This window comes from Dreissena polymorpha, chromosome 11 (assembly GCF_020536995.1).
Source record: "Dreissena polymorpha isolate Duluth1 chromosome 11, UMN_Dpol_1.0, whole genome shotgun sequence".
NCBI classification, from domain to species: Eukaryota; Metazoa; Mollusca; class Bivalvia; order Myida; family Dreissenidae; genus Dreissena; species Dreissena polymorpha.
The window spans coordinates 5673114-5678491 of NC_068365.1; the positions used below are offsets into that span (position 1 = coordinate 5673114).

The following is a 5378-nucleotide window of genomic DNA, read 5'->3' on the forward strand; positions in this document are numbered from 1 at the left end:
ATGATATGGACTCACACGGGCGCTTGTCTTGAAAATAGCAAAGATGCAATTAAAGCATTTTAAAATCAAAATTAAAATGAAACAAAGAGCTGAAGGAAGGGATATAGAATAAAAAGCTTATTTGACGTTTAAACTGTACAATACGTGATATATTTGGACTCGCACACAGTTTGAAGTCGTATTAGACACGTCCAATATGACGTCAAACTGTGTGCTCGTCCAAATATATCTCCGTATTGTACAGTGAAACGTCTAATAACCTATACTTATTTTTATATCGTGTTTCAAAGATAGATTTAACTGATCTCGTTTTGCAATGTATGCACATGATGTACACAACGAACTGTAGATACAAAAGTCTAGTACAAACAAAATGAGTACGTATATGTAACATATATGCCCTACGTGTGACCCGAACACTTACCAATAATAAACTTGTGTAGAGGTCAAGTCCAATATTTTAAGTACATAAACACGAAATAGTCAGAAAAACTCTATACTACTGATGTTCTCTCGCACGTTTCAAAAGTGTTCAGGGCAATCGTTAATATAAAAAAATGAACTTTAATGAGAGTTTAAAAAACCAAAACTATAAGTTAAGCATCTATTTAATAAATAGTGCAAACACGATGTTATATTTTTTAAATATAAGCCGTCGATGTGTCCCTTTATGCATTTTTTAAAGATACCATATTACAATTGTTACAGCTATGATACACATGTACTTTAAGTATTTTCATTGCATTATTACATTAGCAGTCGTTTACAAAAATCTAACGGACCATTTGCAGGATTGCCCTCCTGAAGAATTCGTTTAAACACGTCAATCTGTTTGAGGGAAAGATAAAACCCCAAAGCCAAATATCCAAGATCAAGCTCAAATTTCCCATTCTCAAAGTATATTTGCGCCGATCTATTGAGAAATCCAGTGACGGCATCTCCACCTCCATCCTTTTCTGGCTAAGCCACAACATCGGCTCCGGTGACGCGACAATGGCCATCCGTATCTTCTCTAATCTAAGTATTACCCTGGGCCCTTCGTCCATCATGTCCGTGATATCTGCTACCCATTTGCTCTGCAGCGCATCCTCCAACCCACAGGCTGCCATTAAATTTCTCTCTGGAATAATGTAGTAGCAAAGTTGTTTTTTGTCAATTGCAGTCCTAAGCTGTCTCAGACCGTCATGCAGCCAGTGAAGTAAGCTACGTTCATGAAACTCTGTCGGTTGTTTGTTTTCAGCTTGCCATAATATTATGTTTTTCAACACGTACGATGTTATTTCTTTATTAGTTGGTGTCAGTAAATCTTTGAGGATCATTTTTGAATAACATAGACTTTAGCTTGTGTTTTATTAAGATTGTTCACTAGCTCTGTCTCCCCGATGTTGAAACAAATTGGCCATTCCATGTGCTTGTGATCACTTCCCTTGTGTCCTACCGCGGTTACACAAGCTCCCAATGAAACGACTTTCTGAACTATGACTGGTGACGGCCAATGTCGGGGTCTGGCAGCCCATCGTTGGAGGATGCTGGGGCAATGACAGGGTATTGCTGCTACATTGTCCCGAGATATAATAACTAATGTATCAATAGGTATCGACGGCCCGGTTGGTTCACCAAAAAATGGAGATATAACTGTATCTTGACATCTATACATATGATCTTGCCATAAACAACTGCTTAACAGAACGTCTCCATATTCATTATCACAAAGAAAATTGTAAATTTCATCATAACGAATAGTAGCTGGTCTCTCTTGTAAAAGTATACAGTGTCCTGGATATACACGTGTATCCATACTAAATACGTGTATGCCATCTGGTATAGTGTCAAGATTGGTACCAGCTTCCACACAGAGTACATGTTTCGGTATAAATAAAATGTCTATATCACTTTCAAAATAGCAAGTCAGCCCCTCTGCCTTGCTACCTACTGTGATTGAAATAACATGATCAGTCCGTCGTTTATTTATCAGCCTATCTTGCCTCCTATATTTCTCAACCCGCCACCGCCTGATCTCCTCGCCGTATCCCAGCCGGGTCATTATAGTACAGATCTCCACGGACACACTTTCCACATAATTCTAAAAACAAAATGACACGATGTTAATGCCAGTTATAGATTAAAATATTATTGGATTTAAACTACAAACACATTAAAATAATAATCTTGAAAGTTTTGTTGAAATATAATTCAGATAACTGTAAGGTTTGTTAAATTACAAATTTTGACTCTTGATATACGATTTAACTGTATGTTGAATTATTAAATAGCACCATAAATAGAACGAGTTCAATTAAATACATGCATCATTTGTGTATTGTTTTTATCATTTATTATATTTAAGTACGTGTTTGAACATTAAGATTTACAAGTAGTGTTTATAAACACACACACGCACCATGGTTTTATGGATACTAATAGTACCAATATTGTCATTTTATACAAAATCAGTAATGTATTTGTGGTAATGAAATTGTAAAAGTAATCTTTCGCTCTTGTGCCGAGTCTTATTGTTTTTTTCAATCATTGATTATACCAACTAAATATGACGTTATTATATCCTTTTTATGAAGAAAATTGCATGTATGCACTATGTTGAAAGGTGGGTTCATTTTAGACAAAGGCGCATTCTTTAGTTATAGCTTAAAACAGACTAAACGTGATTCAGATGAGATTGATAAGACAAAATATATGTTATCAAATAATTCGGGATCCACGTTTGAGATTTCATTAAATAGTCGCTCCCAAACCCAACAAAGCTAATTATATGACGTTTGTTTTGAAATCCCAGTTTATAAAGCTGCACACATTGTGAGTTTGAAATGTCATTCCGGGTGATGGTGGAAAGTAATTCCAATCATACGATACTTGTTAAAAATTGTGTTTACATGCATCAAGAACATAATAAACAGATAACTGCAGATAGTCATTCTCAAAGTGTAGGGATATTATCATATTATTGTTAGAGGCGAATTTCTGAGGATAGAGTATGAATAAAATAATAAGGAGACTGATACGTGCTAATTCTTTTATGACAATGTGTGGATAATAACGAATGTACTCATATTATTAAAATTTCTTTAAAAGGACTTACCAGAGAGTTATAACTATACCACATTATTCTCTGACTTACTCGAGAGTGACGGCTGTACAGGCCGCTGTGTCTATGATCGCTTCCAGTCTCTGACCGCGTATATACCACGTCTCCTTCTGCCATTTTCAAAGCTGGGAGTAAACATAATTTGATTACAAAATCCGTGATTCAATAAGAGAAGGCATTACGAAGGGTAATCCTTTGCGTTCATATTTTGTTTCGTTTAAATAATGTTTTGTTGAGAGTTTAAGTTCTGATAACCTCGCATTAAATGTCAGAAAACGTTAAAAGCGCTCTGTAACCTATTATGCCTCGTCACGTTCATTACGCAATATATAAATTTACAAACATACCTGAATAATCAAAAGCCTTAGAGACTATTATCCTCCCTGTTCATAACTGGACTGTGTTTATGAAACACTGAACGTGTACGGTGTATCGTCATACGGGTACAGACAGTCCTGGTCGTATCAATCAACCTGGTTGTAAAAACAATTCAAAACTTATTTCGCAAAACCAAGCGGGCATTCTCCTAGTTGCAATAATCCCACTCCCATCTAATGAGCCTTCGGGTCGCTGTACATTTGTACTCAAACACGCTCAAACCATTCAAGAAGACATAGGATTCCCAATGGTGATATTGTTTGACATTTTAAAAGAAAAAAGTTTTAACTCTCATACGCATTTTTATGTACATCAATCAATCGTTCGATAAAGCTGTAGGAAGAAAATGAATAAAACTCTACAAAAATAACTTCCGATTTGAAAAGTAAGTTTGATTTCAAAACACATGCACAATTAGTTTGACGGTAAGTTGCTGTAGTTTTTAACAATATTAAAATGTTTTTCACTTTCGATCAAAATACAATCGACGTGATTGCCTGCATTATTAATTCGATGTGTTACCAAATATGTTTGTAATGTTCACCAATAGTCTACTGCCACGACGGATTTAATATAACATTAATCTCGAACAAGTGACACATGCAAATACACACAGAGAGTTAATATAGGACAATTTCGATTTTAAAATCATTTGAAAGGAATTTCTTAGAAGTTAAGTTATATTATTGGTTGGCCATATACACTCGTACTTGATATAAACAAATAATTATTTAATATCAGACACACTTTTCTTTGTACGTGAATGCAAATTAGAGATAACAGTCAATCTACTTACCGAACTAACGTACGAGAATGGAATTGTCCAGATTTAATAATCTCGCTGTTATAAACTACTTACGTCCACGGTTAAGTCATTTAGTTATATTAATACTTTAACAACTTTCATTTAATAATTAAGCGTTTAATAACACAATGAAGCGCCTGCTATATCTGCCGTCAGTTCAACTTGAAGTAGAATTAATATTTTCAGTGGGGCATAACACGTGACTTTGATATAATCCGCATGCCCTGGTTGCCTCTTAAAATAAAACCACTGCGCAAGACCGCGACATGTTCTCATCGAAAAACGCGTGTATAGTAGGTTCTTCTGTGGCTGTGGTGTGATTCATTGATGAGTAGATATTAACCTCGCTCTAGGAAAACAGGGCTTATCGCATATGAGTAAAGTGTCATCCCAGAATAGCCTGTTCAGTGCGCTTAGGCTGATCAGGGACGAAACATTCCGCCTTTCGAGACTTCCTATAAACAAAGAAAATACACAAAAGTTACTGCACTGCCTAATCTGCGACGACACTTAATGTAGGGATGCATTAAGCACCGTTTTCCCAGAGCGAGACTCATATGGACTGTATGTAATAGAACTGATGGTGTTTGAAATCAAGTGCAATCGTATTCCACTTCGTAATAATTCACATGAGAAGGGGGAAGATTAATCAATAAGATTATTAATCTGATAAGATTAATATTATGCAGACGTAAACACTTGATTCGGTACATTAAACATTCAGTGGACAAAATAGGAAATATAAAACATTCGCTAAATATATCCTCCGGATGTTTCGGTGATAGCAGATATATCATGATTGGCTTTGATTGCAGAAGATAAGATTAGTAATCTGATAAGATTAACCCATTTATGCCTCGTGGACTATCCCATCCTTCTAAGTTGGATCAATTTATTTCAAAAATTAGGAATGTCTAGTATATTTATTTCTATATTTAGAACAATTCTTACAGAAATTCCTTTAAGCAAACAGCGAAAACCCAGATGAGACGCCGCATCTGGGTTTACGCTGTTTGCAATGTGCTTTTTTTCAGGACGCTAGGCATGAATGGGTTAATATTATGAAGACGTAAACACGTGATTCAGTACATT

General features: G+C 35.5%; 1 long non-coding RNA gene across 2 annotated transcripts; it reads right to left on the reverse strand.

The window, feature by feature from the left end:
- Positions 1–1969: 1969 nt before the first annotated feature.
- On the reverse strand, positions 1970–4442 carry LOC127849533 (uncharacterized). 2 transcript variants are annotated; one of them, XR_008034898.1, is made up of 4 exons: positions 4278–4442; positions 3451–3576; positions 3137–3228; positions 1970–2083 (listed from the first exon to the last, which is right to left on the reverse strand). It is a non-coding gene; the product is annotated as an uncharacterized LOC127849533 (long non-coding RNA). The 2 variants fall into 2 exon arrangements; XR_008034897.1 differs by lacking the exon at positions 4278–4442 and having other exon boundaries at positions 3451–3724.
- Positions 4443–5378: the final 936 nt, after the last annotated feature.